This window comes from Rhodnius prolixus, unplaced genomic scaffold (genome assembly GCF_049639745.1).
Source record: "Rhodnius prolixus isolate KJV_2025 unplaced genomic scaffold, Rpr scaffold_1, whole genome shotgun sequence".
In the NCBI taxonomy this organism is placed as follows: Eukaryota; Metazoa; Arthropoda; class Insecta; order Hemiptera; family Reduviidae; genus Rhodnius; species Rhodnius prolixus.
This window is the reverse complement of record NW_027411581.1, coordinates 18149158-18161561: the sequence shown is the minus strand read 5'-3', so window position 1 is coordinate 18161561 and position 12404 is coordinate 18149158. Positions and strand designations below refer to the sequence as shown.

Genomic DNA, 12404 nt, shown 5'->3' with positions numbered 1-12404 from the left:
TAAAGGTGACTCAGCATGAAGAAATGGCGTGAGACTAAGGATTTTCTCAATCCTGGCAATAACCTGTTCTATAATATTTTACTCTGGATAAAAAAAAAAGAAAGTTATGGACAAAATGAAGTGAATTGCTTCTCCAATAAATTGTGATTCATCGTCGTTAGTAGTTAACAGTTGCACCAGAAAGAAAAAAATACTAAGTATGAGCCAATTGAAAATAATAAGGACAATAATTGAGTAATAAGCACGAACTTGTCTGGTCACCTTGGTAATGAGGAGAAACACACAGCGACAGAAAAAAAGAAATTCGTTGAAAAAGTGTAGTGGAGAACTTACACAGGTGGCCAGTTATTATGCCACTATAATTCAGCCAAATTAGGTATCTGTATTATCGTACATACAATTAAAAAAAAACCCTGTTAGTTCCGTGATGTCGGTTTAATTGAACAAAAAACAAGGTGTCACACAGAACGTGGAAAAACGTTCTAATAAGGAAGGGTTGGGATTCACATCCTCTCTTTTTCATGCAGTTCTTCTCGTTAGCTGGTATAGGAAGTAGAGGAGAATAAGGTCTGATAATTGGCTGCGCTAAAAATGGTGGCGGGAATCACCTGATCAAGTGGGCACTAGCTTCCTGCCTAACACCTTCCAGGTGACTGAGAACCTTCTATCGTATAATGCAACGTGCCGATTATCTCCTCTTAGAATGGCCATTTTTAATGCTTCTCTTGCTGTCATAGAAACTGAAGAAAGAAATAAACTAATTGCGCGTTCCCATACAATTTACACTGAAATACTAATATACAGAGAAATTATTGACTCAAGACAAAGTTTAAGTGAATGCTATGGAAACATGGGTTTCAAAATTATGTTTAGCACATTCTCTTCTAGAGAATGTTTAACAATTTTATAAAATATTTCTGGTTCACAGAAGAGCAATGTTCGAAACACTTTTCAAGTTCATGAAAATTCAAAGAGAAACAACAAATTGGTTTGGAATACTCACAGCCTTGCTGCAATTAAAAAATTACCTATTTTCTTAAAGATGTGCCCCATAAAAATACAAGTGTAAAGATGATAATGGCTGCAAGAGTTCTAAGATATTAAGAATGGCTCTCAAGTTTAAGATTTAGCCAGAAAATTTTTAAATAAACAAATCGAGCTCTCACATATAATAGGTACATATTTTAAATAATAATTTTAGACAGTTTATGGGCAGTTTTCGTCCCAAATTTAAAGAAATACGGTTGCACTCCTTTTCGAATAAATTCCCCCAAAATTACATAAATCTATTTTTTTACAGTTCTTTTCAAATTAACTAAGAATTTTAACAATGAAAAAGAAAATAGTTCTAAAAGGGTACATTAGTGGAAAGCTTATCGTAGCAGTTTCCCGGAAACTACCCGAATAAACAAATTAGGAGGCCAGTATGTTACCAGTAGAAGTGATCAGGATATAGATTGGTATCTCTCAGGTAAAATTTTAAATGCAATTGCAGTACCTCCCCTTATTAAGCGAATGAGAAAGTAAAATTTAAAATCTATTTTACTACCCATTTAGACAAATATCTTTACAAATCAAACGACTGAAATTGGCAATAATCTTTCTTCCTCGTGGAAGAATGAATCAGTCACCAAATAAACAAGAACGATTCTCTATAATTCATATTTTTCTTCATTACTATGGTAATTTCATTGGAATTAAAAAAAAAAAAATAAGAAAGCTTGATTCGTTGCAAAGATCGCCGCCAAACTATGGTAGTTTTGTTCAATTCCCAGTCTTGGCCTTAAATATTTGAGGTTGATAATATTAGAAACCTCCATCGAAAACACCTGATCGGTACTTGTATGCAGAACGCATCTAACCGCATTTAGAACGATACAGAGAAGATAAGCATGGCCCCTGAGCAAGGATGACTAAAAAGTAGGCATTCTTTTTCTTATTTCACAATAAAGTTTGATCCTTTTCGGTAGCCGTATTATTAATATTTTTAGATTATTTTTTGCTTTTGTTTTGAAGAAGCAATACCAGTATTTTACTAATATTCAATAAGCTACAACTGTTACACATATAATTATTATCTCGGTAAGGAATCAGTGCGGTTAGGCGCATGCCAGTGGGACGCATATGCTACTGGTTTACCACTAATCACATCTTAATGTTTTTATCAACGCTTGAAAGAAGAAACGTTGCGGCCAAAATGAATGTCATTACGAACAGATTCTTCTGCAATTATGGCTCTAAAGCCTACTTTTAATTTACATTTTTTTACCTAAACAACAAATCAAGGACAGCTAAATAAAATAACAAATAAGAAACAAAGAATTGAATTGAAACAGTGATTTCTTTTTTTTTTAAAATGTAAAATTTCATCAGCATGTTATTAAGTGAAAAGAAAAAGTATTCGATGGGTTACAGATGATAAAATAAAAAGTTACTTAAATCTTGCTGTAGGTCTCTCTCTAGGTGGTTACGTATACGTACTGTTACATTACTTAAGAGTACGGGCCTTCCAAAGTAATTGAAGTAGTGCAAATTTTCTGACCTCTTATTGATGGTAATAACTAAAAGAACATGGATTACCGAGTAGGTAATTTATTTTGTACTTTCTTTATCTGTTTTGTCTGCAGCAAATATTATAAATGTAACCACATTAGAATTCTTACAATGATGAAATAAATGATTCCTTAAATTTATGTAATAAAAATGACGATGTACTGCACAGTTTAGAGTGGCCAACAAAAATGAAAACTTGTTCCTTCATTCCTAGAGTTATACTCGTTACTCTAGCAGACAATAAAGTAGGCAGTTCCAATGATAACCAACATTATGATGTTCCTATATTGATTCATGTTAACATTTATTGTATTCTTCCAATGCACATGTTTCTTGCATCAAAAACATTTGCTGTTTTTAGATAATAATCCGCAAAAAAGGAAGCTATAAATATAGCTTCGGCGACAAACTATTCTCCGTTTCCTTACATTTTTTTTGAGCCAATGTGTCGAACTGGATAGTTGACATACTAAACATTTTGAGATAACTGAGAGTTAACGTTTTTATTTAAGCTTAATCTCCTTATAAAATTCTTTTATATGTTATTTATCATCATAGACTATCACTAGTACAATCTCAAGAAATCACTTGATAAGTACAACAAGAAATCAACTAATCAGAGGAAACGCCTATGAAAACCCAGTTTGGTAGGGGGTTATAACTTGTGGGTGGCCAAATCCACTCCTCTGCAATCAAGTGAGTGGAATTAAATGTAAATATTAATGAAATTGAATCAAGATCTCTTCCGATATCAGATTAGATCTGATCAAGGTAAAATAAATGAACTGTATAAAGATACCTGCATCCCATTGATTTGAATAAAAACCAAAGAAGCCTATAATTCAACTACACAAGGAATCTCTACTTAGATAGAAACAGACTGAAGACAGATGTAGAAGATGCGAATACGTAGTTGCAATAAATATCTAATTTTTACTTTTCATTTTGACTCTGCATTTTGAATAAGAGATATTTCTAGTTTTTCGCTTAATTTCTCAATATTTAACAATATTAGAAAATATGCATTCATTGTTAAAAATCAAAACAGGATGTGACGGGTCAGCTGCAGATAGAGATTTCTAAATTATTCTTACCTTGGTATGTTTATTGCTTTTAAGATGCAAGCAAGTTGAGCTAATAATGAACACCATTATAAATGATTTATTGCCGCACATTTGCGTTTCTTATTTGAGTGCTTCAGATTTTACATCCAACTGGCCATCAAGGTGAACTAAATAATCGAACAATTTCAATTATTTGCACATCACATTTTAATTTTATAGTTTCCTTATATTGTAAGATATTATAAAGGCTCTTTATTAAAATTTATTGAAATTAGTTAGGAAAGATACCGCGTTTGCAAAGATGCTAGGCTAATTTTTAATCTCTAGTCTATATTGGCTTGGCTTTGATTTCGTGAGTTAATCGCAGTAATTAACCCCTTAACAAAAACTTACAGTTTAAAATGTTAAGTATAAGGGTTGATTAAACGCCTTGTGTACCTTTTGGCGTTTAATCAACCCTTATACTTAACATTTTAAACTGTAAGTTTTTGTTAAGGAGATTTTTGTACCTTTTGGATAGATTTTCATTTTTGTCTATTTTACAAAGTTACATATCTGCTTTACAGATTTTTTTAAAATTTGGAATAAGCAATTCTATCATTATAACCTGATAAGGTGTTAACTACCACTGGAGAGATCTTTTTAAAAAATGATTGTAGTTGCGGCTCCCAAACCATCCTCAATAACAATTTTTTTGAGAAAGCGTTTTGAATAACATAGGAAGGTATTTGTACGTAAATAGCAAAATTAAACTGCGATTTCAGTACTTCCTTTTAAGAGGAGTAAGAAAAATAAACTAGGATTGCAGTACTTCTCCCTAAAAGGCAAAGAGGCAAAGATTTTTTAATCGAACAATTCATTGATTTAAATCGGTTCACTTATTGATAATTTAAACGATTGCAGTACTTCCTCTTAGTAGGAGCAAGAGAATCAGCAACGTAGAGGAGCTTTAACCACTTATTCGAGCTGAATTTTATCAAAATCGGACTAAGCGTTATAGAAATATTGGTAATAATAGTTTTAAAAAGGGCCTTATTTGGGTGGGGCAAACTCCCCTCCTTATGAGGCACGGTGCCGAGACTTTTAAAGTGCAAATCTGTAAAAAATTTCGATTCGAATGACACTTCATTCATAAAAATCGGTTCACGTGTCGATAATTTGAAACGATTGCTATACTTCCCCTTAACAAGTGTAAGAGCTGATCGCCGCTTTAATGTTACGTAGGGGAGCCCTAACCCTATCATCCTAACAAATTTTATCAAAATCGGGCCAAGATTTACAGAGTAATTAGTAATAATAATTTTGGAGGGGGCCTTACATAAAGGGGGCTAACTCCTCTCCCATTCGATGTACAGCGTCGGGACCCCCAAAAGGCACATCTACATAAAATATTGAATCGAATGACACCTCATTCATTCAGGTAGGCTCTAGCCTGGGCGAATTTTCTATTTTATATCAGTAATACTTTTGCTTAAGTACTGTTCAGAATATTTAATGTATCATTTTCATTAAAGTTTAGGATAATTCTTAAATGTTCAGGCTTTGTTTATTCGAATTTAAATATAGGTAGTTACATAAGATTATCATCAAAAGCAATGATTTTTCAAAAAATATTTTGGGCAGGCTCCTCAGCCTTGAAGTGTACGTGAAGGGAAGTTGACCACAGCACCTCTAGATTACTGATTGCAACAACCTATCCCACAAAAATCGACAATATTTTACTTTAAGTTTTAAATAGCTCCTAACGAGGTGCTGAATTGTTTTACCTTCTATAATTAAACCACCGGTAGTTACATGCAAGTTCTGAAGACACCATCTAACCAAAAAATGCAACCACACTACAAAGTTTTTCATAGAAACGTTTTTGTTGAAAATGCTATGACAATGCACTAGAACTTCTCCCGGTAAATCTATTTAGTGGAGGATGGGGAAATCATTTTTCATTCCTTGCGATGATCAGTTTCTTGCTAAACTGTTATTTCAATTCTCATGGCTGCCTAGAGTAATCACATTCTTAGATGGCACCTCTAAGACAGTCGCACCAAGTTCCCTCAGAGCTTTTAACTGCTTTCCCAGATAAGTATCCAAGAACCAGCTAGTAAAGGATGCAATTTTGATTAATTGTCCAACTGCAATTATAAGTTGACAAAAATTTAAAAGTTTAATCGCATTTCTATTATCATAGTAATAACTTTAGTCGTTATAGAAAGTCATTAAAAATTCTTGCGGTAAGAGTAAAACGTATATTTTAAAGAATTTGTTCGATTGTTTTGAACCCGACACTCCGGTAAGCAAGTCCTCCTAACCTAATCCTTTCCCTTTAAAAATTTAATTGATTTAGCTACCCACAAAACATGTTAATTCAATTGATTAATCTTCAAAAGTAATGTTAACTTAAAACATTTTATTCTATTAGTTTAGCGCAAAAATTTAATTTGGTAGTAACATTCTTATAATCATTACTCTAAGTTATCTTTATATGGTAATAATGGGTATATAGTGATTGTGTTAAAATAAAAAAAACATATCTAGCCTTATGTATAGTGACATATTGTGATTCTCATATTTTGATTAGTCATTTATATTGATTGATTTTCCGTTACATGTTCTACACTTCAGTCATAATTGGTAATACAAAGTAAAAATCAAAAGATACGGTACACACTTTTAGTAAGCACAATTTTTCTCCACTTGCTCACTCTGTGTTTAAACAATTGAAAATATTAAATACCAGCTCGACTGAATTTTACAGTTCTAACAGAGTAATTGTTGTTCATTCTTTTTGGTGACTGATTCATAGTTTCAATAGGATGAAAAAATATGTTCCACAGCCCTGAAAATGACCTAGTCCCTAGGTCGAAAGCTCGGCAGAATAAATGTATCACGACTGAAATCACAATTATTTTTTCTAACAGGGTAATTTTCTTCAAATTATATGTCCTTCAACTGGGAAGTCGCACCATTTTTTGGAAGACTTCGGCTCCTGAGTACCGTCTAACAATGATTAGCAAGCTCCTCTTGACGCTTCTTAGCGCAATTCCATGCGCGGCTTTTGGAGAAGCAGTTCTTAGACCAACTTGCGAAGAAGCAGCCTCAGCCTCATTTATGGTATTTAAAGTTGGACAATTGAAGGGGTTTCCTTCTATTAAAGCGATAAACAGTGTGTATTCTAAATCTTGTGGGCGTTGAAGGGAAGAACATTACCCAAAATACTAGGCATTACACTTTGGGTGTAAGAAAACATTTGCGTTAAAATGATCCAACTTCTCCTCCAGCCAAAACTTAGGGGCATAGCTGAACTCTACCAATGATTCCGCGAATGAACTATCATGGGGATTGCTGACAAGAAGGCTGAAGATGGGCGCTTTTGGAGAAAAGAACATTCCAGCAGATCGCTTGCCAAAATCTTCGCTCTATTAGCTACCAACACTTATTTCCGTCAGTCTTAATTCTTCATAATTAAACACGGAATTATTAAATAGAACAAATATAAGTTAAGTGAAACATATTTATATTTTCTTTAATTAACTTAGTTTTGGCTTTTATTAAATTAAACATTATCAAATAATGCCTCTCTTTATTCTTGCTCTTACATCGTGCTTACAGTAAGTAGCAAAGCTTAAATAAGCACAGGGATATACTAGTGGTTAATTAATCAATGCTTCTCTCACAAACAGTTGAAATAAAAAATATCCGATGAAAATGTTCATGTAAAACTTTATATTACATCAAACTGCATATCAGCAAAGAAATTTAAATGCATCTTTTAAATCTTTTAGATGCCAATTTTCTTTTTTTGAGTGAATCCTCCAGTTTTTGGATTTTAATTTCTCATTGATTACTTAGTAAGAAAAATGATAGCCTACTTTGCAGACGGGGCTTAAGAAATGAAAAGTAGCTACACGCAGAATCCGAAAAGTGGTCTCGCACTTTCGAATCCAAGCTTCAGACCCACTTCACTAGAGAATCACATAGATTCGTAAGTAAGGTCACTCCCAATCCAGAGCGGTGTAAGAAGGTAGATAATTGAAATAAACTGATAACAGCATCTGAACGTAAAAAAGTATTAGATGGATCACTGCAGATCCAGAACTGGATTGAACAATGTAATTAACTTTCATCCATTTACAAAACTTTTACCATTCATGCGTGTCACTTTATAACCTCATTGCACTCCTCATTATTTTCTAATTTAATGATCTTGTCCATGTCTAATATTTAATGATATTATGATACAATGAAGTGGTAACGTTGTAGAAATTATAAGAATGTTTGGGATTTACTTTTGGAATCTGGCCATGACATTGCAATTTCCATGTTCCTGTCAGATAATCTAACATAACTTGTTCTTTAAGTTGTGTGGCACACGAGGAATGTTGACAACAATTTTTTTTCCCTCTTTTTTAATTGCCTATAAAGTTCCATACTTATATACCTTTGAGGCTTCAAGCTGATGCTATGCCTTAAAACAAATACACAGAGTTTTATTGAGAAAATAGTTAATGATTTCTGTTAATGAATTATGAGTTCTATTCAAAGCTAGTGTTGGACTAAGAATTGGTAGTAAAAATAAGGCCTTTCTCGTATGATTAACCGGGCTTTTGGGTTTCAGCAGTAATAAGGCAGTGAATCACCTTGGGCTGTTTTCATAGGACCTGAAACCTTTTGCGACTTTGCAAAATATCTTGTCAGTGCGGCAATCAGAGGATGGGAGTTTTCACAAAATAGCAGGAACGGTATGAGGAAATCCTGCGCCAGGGATAGGCGAAAAAGTTTATTAGCAGCATAACGTTAAGGCCAGGCTGCCATTAGAATAATCGTAAGCCTCTACACTGGCCATTGTAGATTGAATAACACATGCACTGCATGGGCCTGACATGAGCCTATGCAGGCTCTGTCAGGAAGAAGATGAAGCAGCACTGCACGTTTTGTTACAGTGGCTAGTTTGGATCAGAACTTTAATAAACGGTTGAAGTATGTGAACCACAGTAAACAATTTAATTGGTGATATTACCAGTAGAGAAATCAAAATTGTATTTTTAACAAAGAATAATTGAAAAATTAATTTATATATATACATATATTCGTGGTTAATGATACGTTAGGAATGGTAATTATCTTTTAAAGGATAATTATTGTAATTAATTACAATTAGTCTTATTGTAGATGAAATAAAGTTTTAATTAAGTGAAGAAGAGTTGAAGATCAAGAGGAGATAAAATTACAGCCTGTCACATTCACAATGTTGATCTTAAATTATAATTGACACGGTTGTAGCAGACAATGTTGATCAAGTAATTAATTTTATTAAAGTTTATTACAGCCAGGTAATAACAGGGAACCAGAGGCGAGCATGAATAGTGATTGTACGTAGTAGCAGAGTGGTGATTGGGTAATGAAAATGATCTCTCTAGCTGACTACATCAATAAGTTTTGTTTAGGTTAACTTTGGAACGTTGCCTGTGTACTAGTTGCTTGATAAGCACTCCGGCTACCGTTTGGTACTGATTAGCAGACTGTTTGTCATTGGATAGCCGCACTAGTTCTCAATGGACGGCCATTCTCTATAGGCTATCTGTTAGTTACTGTTTGAAGGGATTTCACTTTATATTGAAAACATATTCGTGTAGCTAATTATTTCCAAGCAACAAGTAGCTAATAATACCTCAATTATAAAGCAATGTCATTAAAATAATTAATTTTGTTTACTTGTTTTTTTTTATTTCCGAAAAAATATAAATCTTTTTGAAATTGAAAAATATTTTACTTTTTGCCAGAGTTACAAGCGATTCAATAAAGTTTTTGCTGCAATTCCAGAAAATATTGTATTTTTGATGATAAGTTTAGTTATTTTAACCAAGAAGACACAGTTTTAATCTAATTTCCTAATATAACAAACATTATTATACTAAGCCGGATGTTAATATTATAAGTTTTTTGTTAATTTTTTTTTTTTTAATAATAGATAGTTTCCTTTTTAAACAAGTTAATTCTCGGAACAATTACATTTTACAACTTGAATCAGAGCATTTACTTGTTACTTTAACGCAAAAACCATTTTGTAATTTTAAAGCTACTTTGTACTTTCATTTTTATTAATTTTGTATATATGTTATATATACGAGGGTCGTTTGTAAAGTCTGTGCAAAGTCAGAGAGATAGCACTACTGGCGCGTATCGAGTTTATGTTTAGTTAGTAGCATCTCTTGGAAGAACACACACCAAGTTTCAGCCAGATCGGTCTATTTCTTTGTGTTTGGCATTCGTTTGAATCGAGGAAGTCGAGTGATTTTCAAAAAATGGACGAAAAAGAATTTCGTGTGTTGATTAAACACTACTTTATGAAAGGCAAAACGCCTCAGGAGACTAAAGAGAAGCTTGATAAACATTATGGTGACTCTGCACCTTCGATTAGAACAGTTTATAAGAGGTTTCAAAATTTTCGGAGTGGCCATATGGGCACAAGTGACGCTGAACGTTCTGGACGCCCTGTTGAGGTTACTAATCCAGAAATCATTGATAAAATCCATAATATGGTGATGGATGACAGAAGAGTGAAGGTGCGTGAGATTGCTAGTGCTGTGGGCATCTCGAATGAACGGGTACATAATATTTTGCATCAACATTTGGACATGACAAAGCTATCCGCAAGATGGGTGCCGCGATTGCTCACGCTTGACCAAAAACGAAATCGTGTGAAGTGTTGCGAGGACGGTTTGCAGCTGTTCCAGAAGAATCCGCAGGACTTTCGTCACTGTGGATGAAACATGGATACATCACTACACTCCTGAGACCAAAGAACAATCTAAACAATGGGTTACCAAGGGGGAATCTGCGCCAAAAAAGGCGAAGACCGTTCCCTTTGACTTGGCTCCCTCGGACTACTATTTGTTCCCCAATATGAAGAAATGGCTGGCGGGAAAAAGATTTTATTCAAACGAGGAGGTGATTGCAGAAACGAATGGCTATTTTACAGACTTGGACAAATCCTATTATTCGGAAGGGATCAACAAACTAGAGCAGCGTTGGACGAAGTGTATAAGCCTAAAAGGAGACTATGTTGAAAAATAAAAAAGGTTTACCCCAAAAAATTAAGTAGTTTTTATTTTTGCACGGACTTTTCAAACGACCCTCGTATACTTTAGATTATATCATTAAAAAATGGTATATAAAAAATTCAAAACTTTGTTTTGGTTAATTAAGACATAAAAACAGTGTAAACTAAATATATAGTGCATCTTTACAAAAAACAAAGAAACTGTTGCAAGCAATACACAGGATTTGGAGAAGCATACTCAGGACACTCAGTTATAATTTTTAGTATAAAAATTTAGGTTAATTTATTTTGCAAATACTTTTAAAATATGTTTTCATCATAATCCTAAAAACCTATGAGTTTCTTTTTGTACATTTATTTTAAAAAGAAAACATTTGGAGAAGTAATGTCTAAGCATTATTTATTTATTTTGTTCGTCTAAATAAAATCATTGGCGACGAATGTCCATCACTTATTTGCCACTTTTTTCAAAAAGTAAAGAGCTTAATATATATACAAAACTAAAAACCAATAGTTTCCCTTATTTAACTGATATCAAACACAGAACATCAAACTTCAAATCACCGAAACAAACAATTATTTCATCGTTCCTAACTATTTATTAATTTTCAGCAACTTCTCTTTTACATCTTTCTGTGATCCAGTAAAGAAAAATAAGAAACCACAAGGTCTCTTTCATTGAAAATAAACCAGAAGCTTAATACCATTGCTACAACTTCAATTGCAAGGACTCTAGTGCCAAAAGTTTTTTTTTTTTTACAAGCATATCAATTGCATCATAAAGCAGTAATTTATGAAAACGGATATATTCTTTCTTTTAAAGGTGAATTTAAGATCCGTACCGGCAGGTGAACAGAGATAATTCATTAATCTTATACAAAATGATGAATTGGAGTTAGTCACGTGATAGTTCCGCTGAACTAATCTTTTTGTTATAGTTCTGTTTGATCTAATATTATCATATTAGCACTGATTGGATGCTCGGTCGCAGTCAATTTTAGTGACCGGTAATATAAAGTCACCAAAAAATCAAAATGTTTACTTTGGCACCCAAGCGATTAAAGACGAGGACGGCAAAGTTTTTTTAGTAACCGCAGCACAATCTAAATTAAATTTATTTCATAAGGAATTAATAATAATAATTAATTTTGGGTTTTAGATTTTGTACAGCAATATAAAAGACAAACTTTATACTATTCTTTTGGCCACTAACAGTAACACATATTTCCAAGTTTGCTGCTTGAAGTTTCGATCTATTTCAAAAGGGAAAGCAATAATTATTTAATTTTATAGAAGTTAAATGTCTTATGAGCACCACATAGAATAATACCTGACAGGTGTTTCATAGTTTCTAAATCTCGCATTCACTACAAGTTGCAGAACACGCCACTCTAAATCTGTAACAATAAGCATTAAATAAGTCATAATTTGTTCGTGCAAACTTATTATGTTGTTTTATTAATGGCCAACTCAAGATACCAAGGTCTTTTATTAACTTCCGGATTAAATTATTTATAAAATATTCCAGTCAATGATCAGTCAAACTCGTTCTGCTCAGGTTCAACACCCTAATGAGATAAGCTAAATAATGTTTTGACATTTTACAGTTCGTTATCATTTCCTCAGTAATAGACTTTTTGTGCAAATAAAAAAAGCCATTCCGCTCTTTCCTAATTTTGTTTGCATTGCGCTTTTACCAAAAATTAACTAAACACACTACAATAGTTAGA

The 12404-nt window shown here is 33.1% G+C and overlaps 1 pseudogene; it reads left to right on the top strand.

Moving 5' to 3' along the window:
- The first annotated feature begins 1841 nt into the window (after positions 1-1841).
- LOC141446367 (U6 spliceosomal RNA) lies at positions 1842-1935 on the top strand (annotated as a pseudogene).
- Positions 1936-12404: the final 10469 nt, after the last annotated feature.